Source organism: Varroa jacobsoni, unplaced genomic scaffold (genome assembly GCF_002532875.2).
Source record: "Varroa jacobsoni isolate VJ856 unplaced genomic scaffold, vjacob_1.0 scaffold_1363, whole genome shotgun sequence".
NCBI classification, from domain to species: domain Eukaryota; kingdom Metazoa; phylum Arthropoda; class Arachnida; order Mesostigmata; family Varroidae; genus Varroa; species Varroa jacobsoni.
The window spans coordinates 14151-36405 of record NW_019214265.1 but is presented as its reverse complement, the minus strand read 5'-3'; the positions used below and the strand labels follow the sequence as shown (position 1 = coordinate 36405).

Here is a 22255-nt window from a genome sequence, read left to right as displayed (position 1 = left end):
CGTACTGTAGATCATTGTTTAAAGCAACTGTCAATGGAGAGAATCGAACGTCTCACCTCAAACATTTACTTAGGTTACCAAGAGGTAGCATTAGTGTTTCACAGTGTAACGCCTGAGGACGGAGTTCGTAATCGATTAGCAAGTGCAGTAAAGTATAAATTGTCTTATTACGACATTTTGCTATCACACAGACTAGAGATTTGAGCGCAGAAACCCTTTGAAAAAATCTGATCATTGCAGCGCCACACTGAACCGCGAAACAGTCGTACCTACACCATATTTATTCATACAGAATAGAATTTTTGCACAAGGCATTCTCCTCAGATTAACTTTTAGGTAGATGCAGGAAGCGAAAGCACTGTACCAAGAGGACTTCTTTAACCCAGGGCTAATTTCTCTGAAGCTGGGATGGCCAGTTGTCAGCATAATTAAATCGCTAAGATGTTCAGTCTTCATGGCCCCCTCCATCCCTGGGGGCTCGTACCCGAATGATTATGTTTGTCGCGCTTTTTCCGGATAAAAGATAAGCTGATCCTCCCTTCGACAATGGCTCTACGAAGTGTGGCTACCTTGGAAATATGGCTCGACCATTAAATTTGTATTTGTCTGCTTCGTAACCCTGAATGACGATGGACGCTTCTGCCCGAAATGTTAAAGTTCACATAAGGCCCTGTTATGTGTTCATTTAAAAAGTTCTCTACGGAAAAACAAAACGTTTACCTCGTATAGACGACATATCGGTCCCGGTGAAAAAACTTTTCCTTGCTCTGTTACTATCAGTTATCAGCTAGCGTTAGTGACTGGCATATAGTGGCGACAGGACTCGCGGAAGGCTTGAGTTTACTTTGACTAGAATAGAAAATTGGTGACATCCACAAACTGTCCATCGAATTATTAGGGAGGATGTTTTGTGATGGATCGCAAACATCTCAGCAAGCCAACGCGTTTCGGAATGGAATTATTCACTATTAATTTGAATTCTGCCAGTGAACACTCAGGTATACGTACTCCCACTATTTAGGTTACGTATAATTTTGGCTGTCTTATTTTTGCCACCTTCACCTAATGCGACAAAGAATCATAAAATTCCCCTCATAACGGGCATATATCGAACTTGGATATCACATATAGATATCGGACGTGCATATTTAACAAAGGCCATAACTTACACCCAAGGCCATCATTACCAGACTGGTTCTACTCTTAAGTAATTAAATACTATATTAATAATGAGTTGGCAATACTATAATAATACTACGAAAAGCAGTACGACTATATGAAAACAAACATATATCTAACAGTAGAATTTGCAGCAGAGAATTTGGTTACTTTTTATGCCTATTGTTTTCGACTCCAAAGAGTCTATCTGAATACGTTATCTGAATTTCCGAACCACAAACATAGAGGCCTGGGCTTAAATAAAGAGAGTTAGCGACACGGCTGAGCGACGGGAATCGTCTCAACAGATTGTACGGTACCTTTCGACTTATGTTTCGTTTGACGGCTTATATATATACATCCTCATTATCTGTCTGTTGATACATATTAGACGCCCCGAAGTTCCAGTTTTAACGATTACGTCTGCTATTTTAAGGTAATGCCTTGCGACTCAAATATTTGTAGACTCTGCGCCTATAAGGCGGATACCTAGTTTCGTTGCGTGCGTGCTTCTGGCCGTAGGAGTGGTGGTAATAGCAATTTTTTAATAGCGCCTGCTTTTGTCCTGAACCAACTACCTGACTACTAAAGCTGCCGAATAGAAAATTGTGAATTGTTTCTCTTAACGCTTAAAGTGCGTAAAGTAACTAAATAACGCCAGCGGCTAAGGGTGCACGGTTGAGCAGTAAACTCGAACGTAGCGTTATCCAGCGTAGAGTTTCTTACACTCGCCCGAATGTAAAAGAGTTGCAAAAGAGGTTCTCCATTCTTCTATGGAGCCTTTGAGCTAGGTTAGAAATGAGGTTATTAACGGTAGCAGAACTAGGTACATATAGTACCTAACTGCCGTCTCGCAATGGTTAGCACAGGCATACATATTAGCATGAATAGTGGCGCTTTGATATCTGTTCACACTTTGTGTACATGTCAGCGCTGAATATCAATGAGTAACAGGTCATGAATAATAAATCGCTGAATATTCGATATGTCAACACCAATACACAAATGTAGAATCAAAGTGGGAAATGATGCTGCACTACATGGCTCATTAGGCACGCTAGAAGACGTCTGATAGCAAATTACTTACATTTCAGGTTAACCCTAATCATCAGTGGGAGGCTATAAGGTAAGACCATATATACTGTACTGCAGGGCGTATATATATATACATAGATATATGTAGGAGAATGGCATTTGGGGAAAATACAGGAAATATTAGGTCTGCATTGGTGACAGGTGCGAACAACTCAAAGGCCCTAATATTCGGTAAGTGTTGTCAAACGTCATTCTGGTTTGGCATAGTTCAGACCTAACCTACTCGGGATATGTATTTTATAATCAGACCTGTATACTTTAAGGTAGAGCTGTTAACGAAGTTCTACTGTACTTTATGCGACTAGTTAACAACGAATCATCACTCAGCATTTAGACATCCGTTGCTAATCGTTCAGTTTAAGAGAAGTTGCGCTAGTTCAGAGTTCGACCATTTCTATTAGTAACTTTATCTAATACAGGCAGATCGACTACTGCGGATTCATCTTGTATTCGTACGTGATGTACTCGCTATAATTACGTATCATCCGTCGCCAGGTGCATGTAACTTCTCGGTAGGCAGCACTGTCCAACGTGGTATACAGTGCTGGTGATGGACCAGTTGAGCCACTACTAGTCTGTACATTTTTCTCGTTGGTCTCTCACTGCTCTTTTTTCCTTTCGCGTTACTTATGCATTGTAATCGTATGCATTTGGACCAAAATGCCAGCTTGTCCGGCCTAAGCGCTAAGCTGCTACTGCTGCTGCTATCGCCACCATATGTTCTCGACGTCTTCTTCGCTCTATTTGCAACACCGAAATTGCTTCTGACATTGCAACTATGGGATTTTCCTTTTGTTCAACAGCTAAATCGGCCTAGTGTTATTGTGGTTGTAAGCTTCTTGTCTCCCGTCATTTTGCATGCTTCTTTCTGGTGACAGCATACATCGCATTTCTTTATTAGAACAGGCGTTTCGGCCTGAGTCAAGCGCCGAGTGTGGTGACCGTCAAAGAAGGGTTTCATGCAAACAAACACAGTTTCAAAAGAGGGAAAGACGATATTTGGGTGGCCAGTAGCGGCGTCACAGTGCAACGATACGTTGGAACGAACATCGAACCGAGGTCAACAGTCTTCAGTAACTTCAGGAAGTGGGACATTGAAAAAGTATGTAAACTAGGCTGTACGGAAAGCCGACGGCTATCGAGAATACGGACCAGGTGGAGAAGGAGCTGAAGCTAGAACGGGCTCTTATAGGGTTAGACGACTGTGCTGAGTATTTTAGCCAGGGCTTCGGAAACGACCAGACTGCTGCTTCTACTAGTCGGTGTATTGAGGTAGTTGTCGCAAATCCGGATTTAAACAAGGAGGTAAGAGAGGAGTTGGAAAACGCCTTTAGGATGGTCTTAGCAAGTAAGTGCTAACGGGACTATAAAAGTTCGAAAGGGAAAAGAGAGGGCAGATCGAGAGGGGGAAGAAACACGAAAAGACAACCACAACAAACAAAAGACGACGGCTTTTGAAAGGCTGCGAAGAAAGCCGGCTACAATGATGATGGTGGCGATTACCTTTTCGGAAAATTTCCTCTCGAGCAGGCACTGGTTCCCGTTCGGTAATGTTATATCAGCCTTGTCTCTGATATCAACGACAATAACGACGATGCAACGAACGGAAGCCTATGTGGACGACGACAAACTAGAAGTTTTAGCACCAGCCACCGTTAAACACGGAAGCCCCCATTTGAGAGACGCAGCTGAAGAATTTGGCGTCGACTGCTATGCAATCTTATTATTGCTACTGCAGTTACAGATGTTGGTGTGCTTTGAAACCTGCAGGCAACGATGTTCGTTGCGGGACAAGTGTGCTCATTATAGAAGATTCGAAACACTTAAGATCCGTTTTCTCACTGACATCTGTGAACGTTGAGCTGCTGCGAAACAAACAACAGACATGCATAGTTTTGTGGGAGATCTACATGATCGTATCTAAGCTTTTTAAGGCAACACCTGTAAGGCCGCATAGATCATAGTCCTGATTTCAAGAAACGTTTATTATGGAAAATTTCGGCTTCATACCCAATTACAAATACTTTGCTTGCTTTTTACAGAATCTCATATATATCAATCGACGTATGTTTCAAGTAAATTTTGAAAGAAACTATAAACGTGTATTGTTTTAGGTAAAACTGAAAATAGCGTTTTCCCTTAAAATTTATCAAGGTAGTTAAAATTAGTATTTTTCAGATTGACCTTATAGAATTAACAAGTCCATTTGAGATTCTGTTATGAGAAATGAAAATTTACTGAAAAGTATTTTAAGGCGAGTACTCTATTATTACACTGTATTTGCTTACTATATTAAACGAGACTTTGTCTGCGAAATCGATTTTTAATTTTTTCTAAGAGTCGAGTGATCTATGCGCCCGTATGGGCTTGGCCTCGAAAGCCAAGGTACATGATTAGCCGTCACGAGGGAAAATTATACTTCTCACGCATTTGACGGTCTGACATTGACTTAGAAGGGGTTACATGATGATGACAATAACATTACTTAATTGTAACTTTGCTGAGCGTATAAATATGCTAAAACGACGCATATGAAAGGTTGTATTTATTGTGCTACTTATATTGTTGTTGTTGTATATATCCGAAATGGTCCTAGGGACTAGGTCAACCTAAACCCTAAAAAGCTTATACGAGAATATTTCTCAAGCTTGTTCAGGGTATGTGAATACTCTGTCATTGAAGTTCGAATGAAAAATTAACGATTTCCGTTCTTGAATCCTGAAGGTTGAAATTTTTTTCGAACATAAAATACATTCAATCGGGGTTTGTTCTACTGTACTTGTAAAGTATAAAGACTGGTCTCCACCGTTCCATAGGAAATGGGCCTGGGCGGGCACACTGGTGCTATAAGGTTTAATCATAGGAAACAGCAGCGCATTAACGGTACTGGTGTTAAAAATCAAACCTAAATTTAAACGTAGAAGCTAAAGCTTGTACGTGATCCAATCCATGATATAGTTATTTCGAGAGATTTAAACGTAGTTTTCTTATCATGATTCTTTAGTGGGTTACCTGAATAAAGCACTATCTCGAGATGTCTAAAGTATGCTCGTTACGTTTTTCTAGCTTAGTTGAGAGTTAAGAAATCGATAAATCTTCTAAATAAACAAGGAGCTGTTACCTAAATTTTGGTGGTCATTAATTAAAATTTACAGCTTAAGTGATTCTATAGCTTCTACGTTATTTCTTCGCGTCTTCCTGATAGTTTTAATGCTGCTTGGCTCCTGTTTTTCTGTTTAACAACGGTATACGTAGAGTTACCATATACCATTCAATCACATATATATATATATATATATATATATATATAGGGTGGCCCAAAGTCCAATTAAAGAGTCTTCATCTTACGCTCCTTAAAGTAGCAGGGTGCACGTAATTTATCGCAGTGAAGAGTGAATTCGCCTACACAATGTATTTGTAAGAGGAGCACGGTAATAGTACCCTCGCCATGATTCCTATAATACAAGCTGTAATGCCTGCGTCAATGAGGTCTAAACAAATCAATAGCTACAACAATGACTTCTGTGGCAATTCAAATTGTTTTGTCGACTATTGTCTGTGTACATTTTAACGAGTTTAGAGGTTACATATATATAAGTTCGCGTTTGAATGCAATCGTCCCCCGCTAATTTAGCGGTGAAATGAGGACCCTCTAGCTGCCCAGGGACCCAGGAACTGCCCAAGTTTTGGCATCCGATTCGATTTTTCTTTAAACGATTGTCGTTAAGCCCGCGCTGAAATCGTACATCTTATTATTTCTTCTTCTTAAGGACAGCGAAGACATTCAGGAAATTATGACATTGACATGTTGCAATGCTGCACAAGTGTGAAATGTATAGTACTAATAGACTTCTTTTTGCCTGGATATATAATAAAAGAAGATCCATTTCGGATTTATTCAGTTAAGCGGACAAATAGAATGGAAATGGCATCTATCGCACTTGGGAAATCCTAGTCTTTTTGGTAACTTTGTTCTCATAAGATGACTAGCACCGTTGACTAAGCGTGTAGACGTATGTCCCTTGTCTCACTCAAAGCCAGCGACTTCATAGCAGCCAGTCGTATGGGTTTTCTTTAAGAAAAGAACAGTAATTGCGTCGTGTTGTATATCATAATGTTCTCTGGCTGCCTTTCTTCAGTAGCTGGTAATATTTGATTAATTTGGTCATTTTAGACTATTCGTATGTTGTTGGTGAAAGGTTGTTTATGGTATCAGACATGCACCGCGGCAGAAAATATCAAAACGCTTTGTTTATTGCAGAAAATAACTTTTGACTATAAGCAAAAGGGCTAACCTATATTTGTAGAGAGTTTATTTCTAACTTCAGTTTAAGCCATTGACATAATCACTCGTGAACCGATCATTGATTGTTAGGTTTTTCAAGCTTTCTGCTCAAATCTAGCATGCGCTGTTTTTACAGAGTATATAATACGACGATTGTATCGGAAACAAAATCATGGGATATTTATACATTTCCATTGATTTAAGCATCGCAATGAACACGATCTTTTGGAAACAGCTACTGTGTGTACATCTCCACGTAGGTTTCTACCGGATACGTATAGGTTATAATAGGCAGTTGATGAATGCAGCGCATATGATCGGTCGTGGCGCTCGCCGCCGATGAGAACTTTCAATGCACTTTAATTCGGAGACACCTGTGCGGATTCGGCGATTTTGCGATCAGAGGAAAAACTATTGCAAATTTAACTTCTTGTCTATTTGGCCAATGCAAAACTGCCCCGACCTCGAATTCTCGTTAGTGCGTTCTGATTATGCACATATACACCCGTTCTGATAATTCTTATGCAGCAAACAACTTCGCTTCGGCTGAATGCAAAAAACAATCTTCTGATTAACTATAACATTAACATCGTACTTTACAAAGCAAACATTGTAAAAATGTTTTTTATCATTATGAAACAGAAAAGGTGTGGGTGTTCTGTTTGCAAATGAGTACCCACATATTTTCAGTCATAGTTAATAAGGTCAGCACTGCGTCGATTGGCTTATGTAACGGTTTATATATATTATGTATAATATTCTCCAGAATGTCAAAGGTTTCAGGTCGAAAAATAGGCATACGGATGCAAAGGCAGTTTAGTTCAAAATAATATATTGTAAATAACGTTAACGAGGTTTCCTAAATTAAAACTTTAAAAAACTGGAATCGTACGGAAGTACGCAGTTAGCTTCATCGTTAGAAACATATCCGTTAAGTATATTCTCTACAAATAAGAAAGAGGCGCGTACCGCTAAATAAACCTCTTGTACGATAGGCACGCGTAGTGGCAGACGAATTTTTCGTGTAGTCCTAGAGGACACCTTATCTAAACAATTGTAGAAAATTCACACACATTTTCCAAATGGATACCGAGGATATAATATGCCAGCATAGGATATGTGTGTTTGAGCCAAGTACCATACGCTGCAGGATGAGTAGCAGGTAAATTCTAATTTCCGCGTAGAAAAGATCAATGATTGACAGTCAAGCATCTACTACTAAAATTGCATTGGACTCGAAAGTCGTCACACATCAAAAATAGATAGAGAGTCGTCCCATAGAGACGAAGTCAGGCTGCATTAACGGACAGAGCGCAGCTGCAGTGGAAACACCTGTTACTTTCGACATATATCTACACGAAGAATATATCGATCATACCTCTTGTCGCGCTGCAAAGACGCGTTTCCGTGTGCTGTCACGTTACGATTTCGTAGGTGTTCGCATTTACTGAACTTTTTTTGCGTAAGTTCTCGTAAATTTCAACGCTGCTCAGTCAAAATAAGTTGCGTAAAATAGGCTTAATGAATATAACGCATAACGTACCACAGCAAACAAGACAATCCATACTTTGCATGTTCGCATAAGCATTTTATCCGCAATACAAAAAGGTTTGCCAAGTGATTATAATAGGCACACTGAAATAACTTAAGGCTCAGTCACGTTCGATGAGTATATGTCTGATACATGGGTCGAGGTGTGCGGCGTTGCTAAGATCATGCTTCATCGATGTCTGACCTAGAAGTCTCTCAGTGTGTTCGCTTTTTTATACGATTAGAAAATTACTAATAATACCATATTGTACTATAAGCGATTCTTCGCGTCACGAAAGCTAGGCCGACTATTCGTACTCCTGTCTATAGTACAGAGCAGAACGAAGCTTCAATTGAAATTGCTACACGTTAAAACACGATCTGTAACCAAGCGATTGGAAGGCACGTATAGGCGAATCATATCAACAATTATGGCAAAAAAGTCTGTGCTGTCCTCGACTGCGCACACGATCGTAAATAGTAGTGCCATTACCGTTTGTAGAATAATAATAAACACGCTCTATTTGTCGCTATTTTAAGACATACAAATAACTGTGAACTTATCTCAGTTTCGATTGCAAGCTTGTTTTTAGCAAATAGCAGAACCCTTATTGAGACAAAGATGTTTCGGGTAATGTTTGGCGCTAACTGGATTCGTCTTGAACACTCACCTGTGTAGAGCAACAATAGGCACTGCTAGTTCTACTTAGGAACCTTATTTTTCTTTCTGTTTGTCATATGGCCAAAAAAGCAATAGACGCTCGAACATGCAAGAGAAGAGTTGCCGGACGTTTTCATTGACTGTATTTGCTGCAGATTATACGCGCTACAGATGGTTGCAGGAAGCTTACTAACCAAGCGAAGACTAGCAGATTTCATTAAATTGGGTACTCTTTAAACTGGTAGCTCGCTGGTCGTTGAATCAGCTAACATGGCAACATCTCAAATGATATTTTGATATCCTCTCCTCGTCGTAGTTCTAGCTCTACGACAGGCGGAATGGCAATACATGCGACCAGATCAGCGGCGCAGCAAGCTCTCGTGCGTGTAAATGTAGCGCATCTAAAGTAAAACGTTATGGGCCCCTTCGGTTTTGTTATTATGTGATGGGCAGGGCGGATGGCATCGCATAGATATTGAAGCAGACGGCTAACCGACCACCCGGTGTGGGGGCAACTTCTAGCAGCGAAGCGAGCTTTGAGCCGTAACTCTCCCCATGTATGCGTGCGAAGGCCCATTTCCCCTAGCCAACCTACCAGATTATTGTACTATCAAAACTTGGCGATAAAAGGTAAACAATGACGACCCAAACTGTTAGCATCGATGCTGTTTATGGGTCTATCCTGAAGTAGGAAACGCCTGCAAGCGGTGTATTTGCTTATCATACAACAACATTTCACAGTTCTGCGATTATTGTCCGGAATACAATATTACCATGTCAATTAATTGATGCCTTTCATAGAGAAGAATTAAATTTTGTCGCTAGAGTTTGTAGGCTGCGATACGCAGCAACGGCGTAAAGTCAAGGAAATTGTGGCGTCTTTTCTCGAGGTTCTGATTCCAGCCAGTCAAGTCAGAGAGAAGTGACCGAGCTAGATTTTAGGACAAATTAACCACAGAAGTGGGAAACTGCAGTCTACGGTCTAATTGAGCCTGTACCACCGACCGCTGTGCCCGTAACGATACAGTGTAAGAACTTAGCACTACATGATATGTCTCAGTGATTGTACCTTGTAGGCGTCTATTTTTTTTTAACAACGAATACTTTGCAACGGTTAGTAGATAACTGCGTCGTGTGTGTAAAAATACACGAATAACATTACGAATTTTACATTAACTATTGGGTAATTGCAAGATCGTTTATTAGAATTAAACGTAATAGAGCAAGATAACTTAATCTATGTCGAAACAGGGAGAGTGCCCACTCCGCCCTATCGCAGGCATTATTTAGCTATTACGTTTTACGTCAACGCACGATGTATTCGGATATACTGTAGAATTTAAGCAATATCTTCCTGTTACACGGCCGACCTTTCTTGGGTGTGCCTATCGTTTACGCAAGATAGATTTTCCATGATTTTCGCCATTTAATACATCAGACACCCTGTATTCTTCAGAGTTTGCTGGACAGTTGATTAGACCTACCTGTGTAATCCAATACAGATATACTGATTTACGACTTTAGCTCGGAGTAAGCTGCTTTGTTAAATAACTATAGATCACTTAGAGGAGAATAAATTAAACTGAAAACATCATGGACTAAATGCATACATATACGTAATAGTTAATATATTCGTAACGTTTTCCTGGTTGCAACTACATAACACACACATTCACAGTGGCAAAACATATAAAATTTATAAAAAAAAAAAAATTTACAGAAAAGAGTTATCGATCATTTATTTTCTTTTTTGTGTTCACTATTCACGCGATTTTCATTCAGCAGCGCAACATAAATCAATGATTAAAGCGCTCTTCGTAAATTCATTTACCGGAGTTGTGCGGCAACCGGTTAACGATCTTAGGCGTTATGGTTTCTTTTCAATGCACGACCTGTAACTCTAATAACCCTCAGCAAAAGCGGTGCAGCGTCTGCTGATAATCGTCTGGCTCTCCGCGAGCTTCGACGGAGCACGTAGCCATCGTTATCACTGTTGTTGTTGATGTTGTTTGTTCCGTCTTGATGGAATTGCAATATTTTAAACTGTTAATGCGTTAGTTGGTATCTCTGCCTCACCTTTTTTTTTGACAGTGCTAATCGTTCATGTCAGGTCAACAAGTCCTCAGAACTAGCATTTTGGATATAGCATCAAAGACCTACTCCAATTAGGAACCCAACCGTTATGGGTCTCGCTGGACTTATTTGGGGTTTCTCTAACAGATTCATGAAACGACGTGGCAACCATACGAGCAGCTATTAACTTAAGCAATGATATCGTATCTTCCTCAATTTCTTATTTTTTCTCTCCTTATATTTCTAAGTATTAACATCTGATAGTTTTTGCGATAGTTAAGATTTAAATTACCGTAACTGCATGCTTATTAGTTAGTTACAATGACAACGCATTCTCATCTCATATCAACGCGTTTTCCAGCCAGAAAAAGCCGACCCTAACTTTACCTGGCCTTAATTAGTCCTAGTGTTAGGCTATCTTCTTTTATGTGCATCTTCGCTGCCGGCGCTCTTTCTTTTCCCCTTTTTTCCTACGAAGGCTACAGGAGCGAATAGGAGGAAAAACGAAGATAAGAACGATGAAGCTGCTGATGGTGAATTAGAGAAGGAAAAGCGACGTCGCGAAGCGATCGTAACAGAAAATGAAGTAGTCGTTTTGGCAAACAGACCTCGTTGCAGCACCGGACGACAATGCGCAACTGCTTCATGAAGTTGTCGCGGTTGTGGTTGTTGCTAATGATAATTACGGGACGGTTGCCGCCGCTGCCGCCACTATCATCGACGAAGGCACTAAATAGGCGGAGATGGACGGGGAAAAAGGCTTCTATGAGCTCCTCCGCTGGTCACGCTTGTGACGGTATTGGCCGCATCGTGTTACTGTTATTGTAACGTCTTTTTTACCCTAGTGCACCTACCCATATAAATCGACAAAAGAGATCCAGGCCTACGTTGCATGTACATACACTACGACCGCAACTAGCACCCAGACGTATAGTTCATGCCATCCATTCCCAATCCTTCCTTTTCGCCTTGTTTCTCCATGGGCACATTGATTAGATGAGAAGTTGACGTATGACAAAAAATATCAGAAATGGTGAAATCATTGTCATTTATAGTCACCAAGCTGGATACGTGCATCTCACTGCTTCCGAAGTAATGCTTAAGATACACTACAGGTGGAAGCAATAAGGCCCTCCAGGCTGAAGGTCGACTTAGTTTACGACGAATATGCCTATGCTACTGAAGCTTTATATGCTATGGATAATGATATCTAATAGCCCATTACGTTTTAATTACGGTCGTTAAAGTGTTTACGCTGGCATCGATTCAATGCAGACACACTCGACCGTTATACCCGCGAACCGAGTAGCTTACTAAAGCGATTGATTGTTATTTATACTCAAAGGCTAAGTGGCTCAATCCATTACAGTTGATAGGCACCTTACAGGGTTCATGAAATCTAAAAGTTGCGCATCTTAGTTAAGGCACCTTCACATGCAAAAGGGATTTTGTCGTTAGACGCACGGTTTTTTAACTTTTTGCAAATTATAACGATGATATTCTAGTGCACTTACAGAAAAAAATGTTTTTTTTTTTTGGTACGAAGCTACAATTCATACACATAAACACATGTCTGAACAGACCCCAGTAGAGCATACGATAACTACATGTATTGTAACTTTTTTTTATGTTAGACCTAAGTGACTGCTGTCGAAGGCCGAGATCTATTACGTGACGTTAGGAAGCCTATATTAATAAAAGTCTTTACTTAACATACATATAAGTATTATGTAAGTATACCATATACACAATGCCTTATTTGCATATGCTTCAGAGGACGCTTAACGTGAATGTTTTGATTCTGGAGATTTCTTCCGGTAACTGAAGTAAATGCTTCGAGTTTTATGTTCAGCACCGCCGTTAGGTATTCCATCAGACGACTGGCCCTGGGATGAAACGAAACTCTAAGTGAAGGCCACTTTGGCAAGGCACAGATAGCACACAAAGGGTGCGATGGCATAGAATTATCTGTTGTTTTGCATTACGAATCTCTTACTAGACACGCACTGCTGCTGTAGACGACGCCGAGTTGATCTGAACTGTCTTGTCCTTCGGCTGATAAGAAGTAATAGGCAACAATTTACCGGAAAAAGGCGCGCAGCAAAGTAGACATTGACGTGTTTTGTTCCGAAAAAAAGAATACACGACAGAAGCCGTTAATAGTGGGATTATACTAAATCTCTTTGTTCGCCCTCTTCTTTTTCAGGTTATCACGTTCAATTGGTTTGATCCATAGGAACTAAACAATAAATCATATATACAGCCATAATCAGTTTGAGTCGTGCTTTTACAGGTTTGGGAGGCCACGAATCGCTGCAAACGAAAGAGGGCCAACGTTTGCTGGTTTGCTATAGACTGTCAATTCTTTTCTTCTGAAGAAGCCTACAGCGTGGAAATAATACAGTGTATTTACGGTAGATTGCATTTCAAGGCGTCCTAATGTGTGTTCAGTTTTAACATATGTCTAAAAGTGTGCTTCACAAATATATAAAGGGTATCCGCAGTCAGCTTCTGTGGAGATTTTACATTAGCTTGTAAATTACACCTAGACTTTAGTGAAGCTACGACATCATGTTGGCTTTGCTGAGAAAGGCGTATCTGTATATCGTCGTCGGCTTTCTGTTCAAGACGTTCTGTGCTCATCCTTTTGAACTACGTTCAGTGTGTGGTCGGTTATTTGTTCTCTCAGAAAAATAGGCGTTTTTGAAACGCTGATATTATGTGACACATATTATCTCTATGAAATAACAAGTGGGAAGAGAAGCAGTTATAGCCCAGTTTGAGAAATTTTAATAGTTTACCTTCTTTGATAACTATAATGATTCCCTTGAGCTGGCTAACAGCCTGCAGCCGACCGCTAGATAGAAAAGCCCGTTGGACCAACCGTACATCAAACAGTTGTTTTAATATTTTAAGAAAGTGTATCCCTTAAGATACCTCATACAAGTAATCTATGTGACTTATACATATAGAGTGTCTCTGGTGCAGCTTGACTGTAGACTATCACATACCACTCGAGGTTTAAGGCCGCGTATTTTTGAATGAGTTGTATTGGATAGATCGTAACTATATAGACTTAAAAACCACGCAAGACAACCTGCAATAACGATGTAATTGATTAATTAAATATATGAGGATGCAACGAGAAGGCCTTCCAAGAGGCCTAACCTGAAAAGTTGCGTTCGGGGAATTGTTTCTCGTATTTAACGAATTCAGTCTTCTAATCTCAAAAATTGCTTATTGTAAATGTCGGCAGAAATCGTTTTTTTTTTTTTAATCTAGAAATTTAAAGTAGGCAAATATTATACGTATTTGACGTGGAATAGAATCGATGGGTAGTACTCCTAGGCCTTGGAAAGTGGATAATACCGAATATGCTACCGCATAACTAAGATTATAATAATATACGAGCCAATTACGTGAAACTATTTAAAGCAAAACCAGTGATTGTTTCCCATGACAAGCCAGCTGGGATTAATACTGTCGATTTTCAAAGAGTTGAAAATCGTGTGCCGATGTCTAAGTCGGAATTCAGAGCCAATTGACTAAGTTTCGTAATTCGTCCCGTTTTCATTCCGTAAAATCACATGCCGATTTCCACGTATGCAGACCTACGTTTTTGGCAGCCCGTCTTTGCCAACCAGGTAAAGCTCTTGGGCATAATCAGCGGGGGAGCGGAAGGCCATAAGTGGTAGGCCTTCGAAAACGACCGGGCACCAACTCACCAGAGTTTATCCAGTTCAGGCTTTCTGCGTCCCTTCGGTGATGTTCGTTCACCGGCTTTGTCGAACAATTGCCTCTGCTTCCTATACGCTTCAAATGGCATCTCAACTGAATTTTGAGAACTAAGGTTTGCAGATGATTGCTAAGCTCGTTGCGACAATACGTTGTAAGTCAAAAACTCGGGGTCAACTTCTACCAGCGTTTCTGTTAGAACAGAACAAGAAAAGGGGACGGGTAGAGCGATAGAGAGAGAGAGAGGGGGGAGGGGTGAAGCATTAGCTGTATACCAGGCTAGGTTCAATGGCTCTAAATCAATAAACGGCACTTCAGGTTGTGCCTCACACGACCCTCTAGTTTCTAGTGAACGTTTTTCGAATACACAAAGGATTCTTTGCCAAGTAAAACTTTCGTGTATGTTTACTTACTTCCTTCGCCCTACTTCGCAAGGGCGTCGAGAGAAAGGGGCAAATATGGGTCGTTGAGAACGCAGTTGAGAACCCCTGCAGTGCAGGGCGCCCACATCAACGCCGCATTAGAGGATATGTACATTTCTGTATGCTATATTTAAAGTCGTTGTGAAACTCTGTCTCAGTAAAGCCCCGGAGCCTATTTGGCCCTTGGCCTTGCTTTCTATACAGCAACTACAACTAAGGCAATTTTGCTTACCTCGACGTGGAATAGACGGAGAAGTGCCTCTTGACAACTAGACGTTGGCGACGACGTCTTCATGAGGAATTGGACCGGTTAAAGGTGGCATTGCTTCGCTTTCGAATATGGAAAGCTACAGTGAGTGAAACGTATTGCGCAACTACTACGTACATGGGTGCGCGGCCAGCTCAATTTTCGCAAACCTAGGTTATATAGCTGTTACAGGTATGCATAAAATGTAGGCGAATTTTGTGAGTCAGTTTCTTTAAAATGTACATACGTATTTGTATTTGGCTAGGCATGGTAGAGTATTCATTATAAATCGAATATTTGTAACAGTTAAACCATCTAAAATTTGTGCATAGTTTGTAAAGCGCGGTAGTAATCATTAGTTAGCAGATTTGTTTTCCACTGATAAATTGTGTGTCGCCTGTAGTGTTACCGATTATCAATTCCGACCAATAAAATTATTGATTTCCTTTGATGAAAAAAAAGCCAATTCTATTCTTTGAAAAAATAGGTTACAACGTTGCATTTTTCTATGTACAGGAGCAAAATATTGTTGGAGATTGCAACAGATGGACCAATAGCCGCAAACACCAATCTTTGTATATAACGCTAGTGAAAATGGGTGGTCGATTGCAATTCGTTACCAGTGATAGTTAAGCTGGAAAATTTAAAGCGAACTTCCACGTTTGGAACATTGGGATTGTATTAGTTCATTGATGATTTCCGTTTTTAAAATTGGGTCTAATTTTCTCTTCACTAAGAGAACGAGAAAAAAAAATTTTAAAAGTGCATTAAGCCAGCTGTTTGTCAGATGCGCGACTTGAACCAATAAACATTAATTTGTTTTTAATAACAGAGTTATTATACTCACGTTAAACATTATGCCACTAATGATTTAATGAAAAAATGATCTCGGGTCAATCAAATATTCACGCATTACGTACTTCCTATTGTGAATACATATTCTATGTCCACAGATCTATTCATGAATCTAAGATTATTTGAATGAGAAAGTCTTTTCTATATTTTACTATTATGTACGTATATTCAAAGTTAATACCTTATAGTTTCCGCAATAAAGGCTCTCTTAGGGTCTTTTGGTTTTAGCCTATTTAGAGGATGGTATTGTCTGTCTGTTTCTGAAATTATTTAATAGATTGATGTGTGTCGAAATGCGATTAAGCTGTCAGATACGCCAATCCATGTTTTCATCAAGTAATGAGATAGAGGCGATCGGTATGTCTTCTTTAGGCACAATTCGTTTTCACTCCAAGGGCCGGGTAACGTTGGATTATACACGCTCAAGGGGCTCGCGGGGTTCGATTTGTCGTTCTCCATGAGGCACCCATACGTAAGTACATACAAAGCATATTATTAAATGAATTTACATAGGGCTCAGGGCTTTTAGCAATAATACGAACGAAGGTGATGAGGCAATGATATCAAGATCTTTCGTAAAATTTAGTACGTAAATAACACATCTATTTAGAACACACCGTTGGTTATCTTTTGTGCAGAGGACACCCCGCACGAAGAGAGAAACAATCATATCGTTTCATTCATCAATATTTTTTACCCTGGGCAAAAGTGGAAGCTAGAACTGGCCCGTGACAACAGCCTCCCGAATGGGTAAGCTCCACTAGTGCTAAAGTTATCAAGTTTAGTTTAAAAGGAATTGTTTTCAACATAGTTACATATCTAGCGTCTAGCTGAGCGCCTGTCAGTGCTTAAAAATATTCAAGCGTCCATTAATCTACAATCGATTACTACACCGAGCGCCTTAGCAAAAACAAGGTCTATAGGATTAAACTTGGTTTTGTCACTGTTGCACAGGCCCCCTCTTGAGTAATATCTAGCAGTTGTGTGGTCGTGAATTCACGTTTCGTAGAGCGATATTTCTCCTAGTCTAAGGAGGCCGCAGACGAAAACGAACTAGAGACGTAGTAAGCAAGTAGTCTTCCAAGTAATATAATACAAGCAAGTAACAAGCGCGCAGCTGCTTTGTTTTAAATGTTGTCAACATTCATTTCACTTAATATATTTTTAAAAACGGGTGTAACCATAGGTTACATGAAGCTATGTACGACACAGTACGACCTAACAAACAAATATTAGGAATGCTGCACCCTTATGACGTACAGACGGCATCACATATTTAGCAGATGTTTTTTTCTAGAAATTTCTGAACGTAAATTAAACGAAAGAAGAGGAGACATCAATTCTATATTAAATGTAAAGGTAGAACTAATTTGCTTGCTCGCTATTACTGATTATATCTTGTCACCATACTTAAAAGTTCCAGACGACTCTCTTCCATTTAGGCGTTTCTTAGCTTAGCGAACAAAAAAAAAAACAAAGCCTTCGAGACACGTATAACAATTTCCAATTGGATCTATTAGTATTTTCGTTATACGTGAATCACGTGAGCACAGTGAAGACACACAAAGACTAGACACGTCAGATATTCTATGAAGATATAGTCTACGTTCTATGCTTCTGATAGGCGTACAGTTTGAAAATTCCTTAACGCTTGTCATTTTCATTGGTGCCGTTTTTATGATGAGATATGAATGGAGAATAGTTAACACGAGGCCTCAGTAAGAAATACGCAGGCTGGAAGTACTGAGCGACTAATGGACTCTAGGTGCAAATAAGTATATTTAGAAACGTACACACAAGGCAGATTATGCCTTCGATTATTCATCGATGCAGTCCTGCCGAAATTATGTCATGGAGCTTCACTTGTTGCACCGGCACCTTCATAGTTGGCAATAGCAATATGTAAAGAGAATACTGAAACTCCAGGCATAGCTTGCTGGTCTTCGATTTCCTGACCAGCCCCATACTGACTTTGGGCTTAAAATCCCATAAACTAATGCTGCCTACATAGCAGACCATAAACTTGAGCCAGTTCACAGATGCGTGAAATTCAAAAATAGCAGAGCCAACTTTTGTTGGAAGTGAATCATCGAATTTGTTGATAATCTTGAGATGCCCAATGTACTTAGTAACTATTATGTTAGCAACTTTCGTTCTAATAGATTTACTTCCCTGAATCTATGTGATGGGAATTTAGTTTTTTGACAACTTAAAACAGTATAAGCAATTCGCCTATAGGCGTTATTTAATAAGATTCTTTGTATTACTGTCATTAATTTTTCTCTGTATTGGGACTCGATATATATATAACTAGCTCAATTCTATATTTGTATTTCGAGCTCAGTTTGTAGCAGAGCTTAGCCTCTTTTTAATTCAGGATGCGCGGCCGAACCGTTTTAGGGACGAAAAGTCGATGGCCATATGATAATAAAAGCAATAGTGGATGAATTGTTGACGTACGTAATCATCCAAATATATCTGCGTTACGATAAAGATGTTAGCTCTAGCGATAGAAACATATTTTTCGCGGAATCTTGTTATTATGCCCTTGCCAACCGGACAACCTATCGAAGCATACACATTGTCTCACTTGTAGACAAGCACTCCTGATCTCAGATCAAAGGGTCACACGTTGGCTTCTAGATCATAGCTTGGTTTAACGACACTAACTAATTATACAGTATATTTCACCTAAACAAACATGAACCGAAAGCAGCGTTCTACCTACGACTGTAAGAGTGCTAGATTCATTTGGCCGACTTACTATTTCAATTCAAAGTAGCTATAATAATAGATCCACAGATATTTAGTTGTCGTCTCTACGTGTATACACTACGAAGTTCACTGACGATTTTCTATGAACATAGCCTTCCTATTCAGGCTGGTCTTGCCGCCATTGTTGTTTGTCCACTGCAAAAGGCATTTTCTCGAACACTGATGAAGTGTGACTGCACTGGTATCTTTTTTTGGAGTTGACCTGAAGCCGATGTCTCAGGCAAGTGTGTGCGCCAAGTGGGCCGTCAATTCACGTCAAAAGTATTCACGGGTTGAAGACTGATTTTCTGCCGAATAAATGGAGACCGTCACCGGTGATACACATAGTAGAAGGTATTCCACCAGACTAGTGTAGACCTATAAAATGCAATCCGAATAGTAATAAGCGCGCTCAATCTCTACCAGCTCTGAAGGCAGTGTCCTGAATAAACTATCTATGTGTTTCGTTATGTGCGGCCGCGGAACTTTAGGACAGTCTTGAAATTCGAAAACCGCCGATGACATTTATTGCCGGTTCATAAAGAAATTAAAAGCGAGGCTTAGCGCAGTTGAATTGTGACTCTTATTAAAACTATTATATTGTTTAAAATGTATTATTTTGAGTGCCTGTGGGAGCTAGAAGGCGTACACTTTTGGAGTTATAAATCGACGTGATCAGAATTAAGGTCGGCTAGAATTTATAGAGTCGCATCTGTCCGAAGTTAAATGTATATAATAAGGTAAACGTTTACATATGCGCAAAATAAATAATAAGCTTTTTTCTAATCTAAAGAAGGCCCTAACACACTTGTGGGTCCCCTCTGATTGGACGTGATCGCTATCTGAGCAGTTTTTGGTAGTTCCGAGTTCCAGTGACACTAGACATTCTGCCACTCACACTATTCTCAGTCTCAAAATAACGAATACATTTTTTTCTTTAGCCCACCTGAACGAATCAACCGGCAGTCACACTATCCATGCATGTCGACTGCGGCATTACATGAAAAGTCTATCCCACTACACACTTATTGCTTACAGAATCACTGTTTCCCGCGTTGAGTTACTGAGAAAAACGTGCACAGGTTAAGGTACAATCTGTATAATCAACAAATAATTAAAGATTAAATTCTTAGACATAGTTTAGATTCGTTTCTTGTAAAATCAAGTGTATAAAATGCAAAAGCAATGGTAACTTTTACTGTACTTTAATTTTTTTGATTTTTTGACAAAGGTGAAACGCTGACATTTCATGCCTCAGCTCGTCCTTTGAGCGCCTTTCCCTTATTTCGTATTTTGTAGAATCCGAGTGTATTATACAGTTGTGCGGTCATTGTTTCTAGTTTTCCTATTTTGAAAGACGAGCTCAGTAGAGTTACATGGGTCCCGGCCCACTGCTCCTTGCTTAATCTACATAGGTTGAACCTTATTAGTGTATAAATTGTTACGCTTGTTGCGGTGCTTGCCCAAATGAGATTTGGCAAAGAGTCTATCTATCCATTAAAGGGAGAAAGTGGTAAGTGGGGGCTATCTGTCAATGTATGAAACCAATTAGAATGAAACCCCATTACAGGAAGATGGATGTCATTGCGTTTCCGGTATGCTACGCAGCTGTATTTACATCTGCGGTATATGAAAAATAAGTGGAAAATTTTTTCCACAATCCAAACTTTTTTCTAGCTATTTTTCCTACTGGAAACAATCGGGCGTAGCATAATCATAGCCTCCTACAATTTATACAGGGACAAGCTCAGCTAATTTTCGACAATGTTGCATTAAAGATCAATCTTAATCGGTGAGTTCTCTTGCGTAATGAACAATTAGGCTAGTAATCCTAATTTAGTTATTTTTTTTATGATTCATTAAAAGGCGGCATGTCATGTGTCGAAGATAAAATATAGACCTCTATCTGTGCTATTTTAAAGTGTCTGTGATGGCACAATGGCAAGCTGTTTGCCTACTAAACTTTAGGACTCGTTAAATTGTCTAAATTTGCGTTAACATACTTTGTTTCCATACTGAAGGCCACCCGTTTGAAATGATACTTTACTCGTACCATATTTATAAACCCGCATTTCGTCTCGAAAATGCTATTAATTCGAAATATAGAATAACACGGATATGCAAAAACACACGAGTGGCCAATTACATATTGTTTTTATTCTCACAGTTAGAAAAGTTTTTTTTAAGTGTGTTGTTTGATCGTCCTTCAGCAGTGAAGAGCTAAATAGTCGTCGTGCAAACACAACAGCATTTCTTCTATCTTCTGTCCTTTCAACTCCATTCCTCAATATAATAATGCGCCGTGCATATGAACGGATCGCCACCTATCTAACGAAGTGTGATATCTGCGCAAAGATTTTAACTATTCGTTTATCAACATCGTAGCTTTGAGCGAACGGGCCTGCAGACTGTCACAGAATCATCTTTTTTTCTATTACTCTACTTGCGTAAACGACGTAACGCTTCACACGTCTTAGTATACCAACTATTACGTTTCCTCTAACGTGGCAATGATCTTTGACGAAGACTAAGTGTTTTTCGACACTCGCAGCTCCTTAGGGCACCGATACGGTACAATTCATTTGCAATTAGAATTATGATTCTACGTATAACAATTTTTTTTTTTGCAAATCTTTTCGATACTTTTGTAAGGAGATATTTCAGGCCCATCAATTATCATTAGCTCTCCTTGTTACGGAAAGCTATGGGTGGGTGAAGAACATCCGAGTGACCGCCCAGGAGCTCTCATACTGCCCTGTACCTCGACGCTTTCAGTCGATATAAGCAAAACATTTCGGTCATAATGCATCGACGGCTAATTTTTGAAAACTGCATAATAGCTGCATCCCCTCTGGGCTGGCAATCATCTTTTACGAGGACTAAACGCTTTCCGGGATTCTGAGCTTCTTAGTACAGATACCGATATGGTATGATTTTCTTGATAATTTCTTAACATTAAAAAATTAATAGACCATCAATATTTTCGGAATAAACCCTGTGTTGCTTGCATTATGAACAATAGTCAATCCTTTCTCGTCATAAGTAAATATGTATTTTGGCGCGTTTTGGTTCCATTCGTTTTTGTATGTTGTATGTATTCCAGCAGATATATGTATCAGAATGTTGATATATTATATTTAATTCTGTTTTTTTTTTATAGGGAAATCATGCAGTGGCGTTGAATAGTTCAAATGTAATAAATCAGTTAACGGTCTTGTGTTTTACTGTGCATCTCCAAAGGCCTAATATAGGATCAAGTGAGCTGTTATAGAGGTGTGCATCCACATTGATCTGCAGCTACCTAACGACTCTTTTGTACTGCACCTTATCTACCTACACCCTTTGTCGCAAGAATCAACGAGATCGGCACACCTGTTATCTACATAATAGGATAATATTCGATAAGAAAATTGCGCTCCGATACGCAGAGTACGACATAA

General features: G+C 39.6%; 1 long non-coding RNA gene across 7 annotated transcripts in view; it reads left to right on the top strand.

Annotated features, from left to right (window-relative positions):
- The window catches only part of LOC111269190 (uncharacterized), a 37345-nt gene that overhangs the window by 4195 nt on the left and 10895 nt on the right, over window positions 1–22255 (top strand). For 2 of the 7 annotated variants that reach the window (XR_015314509.1, XR_002685641.2), the window contains exons 3-4: window positions 2253–2284; window positions 13009–13071. The exons of 2 other annotated variants lie outside the window; for them this stretch is intronic. This is a non-coding gene — a long non-coding RNA (uncharacterized LOC111269190). Of the gene's footprint in view, window positions 1–2252; window positions 2285–13008; window positions 13072–13095; window positions 15866–22255 lie in introns of those variants that run through there. 3 more of the 7 variants (XR_002685640.2, XR_015314506.1, XR_015314507.1) reach the window with 3 other exon arrangements.